The sequence below is a fragment of the Myotis myotis genome, unplaced genomic scaffold, assembly GCF_014108235.1.
Source record: "Myotis myotis isolate mMyoMyo1 unplaced genomic scaffold, mMyoMyo1.p scaffold_m19_p_7, whole genome shotgun sequence".
Taxonomy (NCBI): domain Eukaryota; kingdom Metazoa; phylum Chordata; class Mammalia; order Chiroptera; family Vespertilionidae; genus Myotis; species Myotis myotis.
The window spans coordinates 92,733,121-92,735,285 of NW_023416379.1; the positions used below are offsets into that span (position 1 = coordinate 92,733,121).

Sequence of the window (2,165 nt, forward strand, 5' to 3'; positions counted from 1 at the left end):
GGCGGAGCGGGCGGGAGCGGGACGGGAGCGGGAGCGGGAGGGGGGAGGCGGGGGGGGCCGGGCGGCGGGAGCGGCGGGGCGGGGAGCGGGGCGGGCGGCGGGCACCCCGAGGGAGCGGGGGCGGGCACGGGCGGCGACGGAGCGGGACGGGCGGCGGGCACCGGGAGCGGGGAGGGGGGCGGGCGGGGGGCTGGAGCGGGGGGCGGGAGCGGGAGTGGGGGTGACAGTGTCCTGTTTCCTGGCCTCGCTGAGGTGCGGAGGTGGCCGCACCGTGACGCCCTGGCGTGTGCGTGGGTGCCGCGCTCCCTGTGTCTGCGGCGCCTTCACACCAAGGATTCACGGAGCGTCTGCCCCGGGACCCTGATGAGCCCGTGCAGGGCCCCCGGCCCGGAGCCCGGCTGAGGGACACGGCCACTGTCAGGTCTGTTTCCGGGACGGAATCCAGCCCTGACTCGTGCACGGACCCGAGACGGTCCGCACACCGAAAGCCCAGCCTGTCCCCGAGCCTCGCTCTGCACCCTGCAGCTCCCCACCCCGCGTGGCCCCGGCGGCCCCCCTGAGCAGCCCGGGGGGGGGGGGGGCTGGCCGTGGCTGTGGCTCGCAGTGGAGGGGGCGGGGAGGGCGGGTCCGGCCCGGCTGAGTCACATCATCCGCACGGAAGGAACAATGAGTTTTCCTTCCAGGGAAGAGTGGATGCCAAGGGCAAGGGGGGAAGATGCCTGGGCACCAGGCCTGGGGCCCATGGGCTGGGAGTTCCCAATGGGGTCAGGGCAGAGGTGTGGCCGGAGAGCGGGAGGGGAGGAGGCTGCCATCCGATGGGACGGCTGCCGGCTGACGTGTAATTGCCGAGGTGGGGCAGTTTCGGGTGATGACAGGGTCCAGGGCGTGGCCTTGGTGGTGGGTGGTGGGTGGTGGACGCTGGGGAGCCGCTGCCCAATTCCTTACTGAGGTGGAACCTGCTAAAGTGCGCGGCGTGTACTTGGTCCCTGACCTCCGAAGGGAATCTAACACAAGAAGCACAAGCCAGGAGCCCAGAGCAATGAACAAGCAGTCACTCGTCACACCCCCGAGGTCTTTAAAGGGCTCCTATACTCAGTTCCTTACAAAGCCACACCCTTACCATCCCCTCCCCGCCCCCCCCCCCCAGCGCCTCTGTGCTGCTCATTTCCATCTCCAGCTCCCCCTGAACAAGAGCAGAAGCTCCCCTCCACTCCCAGCTCAGCTCAGCCACTGCCCCACGGAAGCGCCCGGGCCGTCCAGGAAGGAAGGAGACGGGGAGAAACTGGGCTGCGGTGACAGGACTCTTTTCGGGGGACCGAGGGGGGCCAGCCTGTCACTTGGTCCTGTCACAGGAGGTGGCCTGGGAGGTGCACAGCCACTGGGAGGGCCAGCCATGGGGACCCCACCTCGCCTTGAGCGCCTCTGTTTGAGAACCCAGAATCCACGCTGCACCGGCGGGAGCCAGCGAGGCAGTGAGCAGGGGCCGCTTTCTCCCCTCAGTCACAGACCTAGTAGTGTTATTGATTTGCTGTAACAATAAACATCGACTTGTTTTTTGTTTTGTTTTTTTAATATATTTTATTGATTTTTTTAGAGAGAGAAAGGGAGAGGGATAGAGAGATGAAACATCAAAGATAAACACCATCTAGCACAGTGGTTCTCAACCTGTGGGTCGCGACCCCTTTGGGGGTCGAACGACCCTTTCACAGGGGTCGCCTAAGACCATCGGAAAACACATATATAATTACATGTTTTTGTGATCAATCACTATGCTTTAATTATGTCCAATTTCTAACAATGAAAATACATCCTGCATATCAGATATTTACATGATGAATCATAACAGTAGCAACATTACAGTGATGAAGTAGCAACGAAAATAACTTTATGGTTGGGGGTCACCACAACATGAGGAACTGTATTAAAGGGTCGCGGCATTAGGAAGGTTGAGAACCGCTGCTCTAGCGGCTGCCTCCTGCACCCGCCCGGCTTCCCAGCGAGCCCGCAGCCCAGGCATACGCCTTGACCGGGAATCGAACAGGTGGCCTCTTGGTTCCTGCTCAATGCTCCACCGCTGAGCTCCAAGGGCCGGGTGGATTGTTTTATTTAGTACAGCAAATTGGGAATTAACATTCGGGGGGATATTAGCCTGAGACTGTCAACGA

General features: G+C 62.1%; 1 long non-coding RNA gene across 1 annotated transcript; it reads left to right on the top strand.

Moving 5' to 3' along the window:
• Window positions 1–259: 259 nt before the first annotated feature.
• On the top strand, window positions 260–1,568 carry LOC118660506. The gene is made up of 2 exons (XR_004968964.1): window positions 260–421; window positions 1,148–1,568. It is a non-coding gene; the product is annotated as an uncharacterized LOC118660506 (long non-coding RNA).
• The last annotated feature ends 597 nt before the right edge of the window (window positions 1,569–2,165 follow it).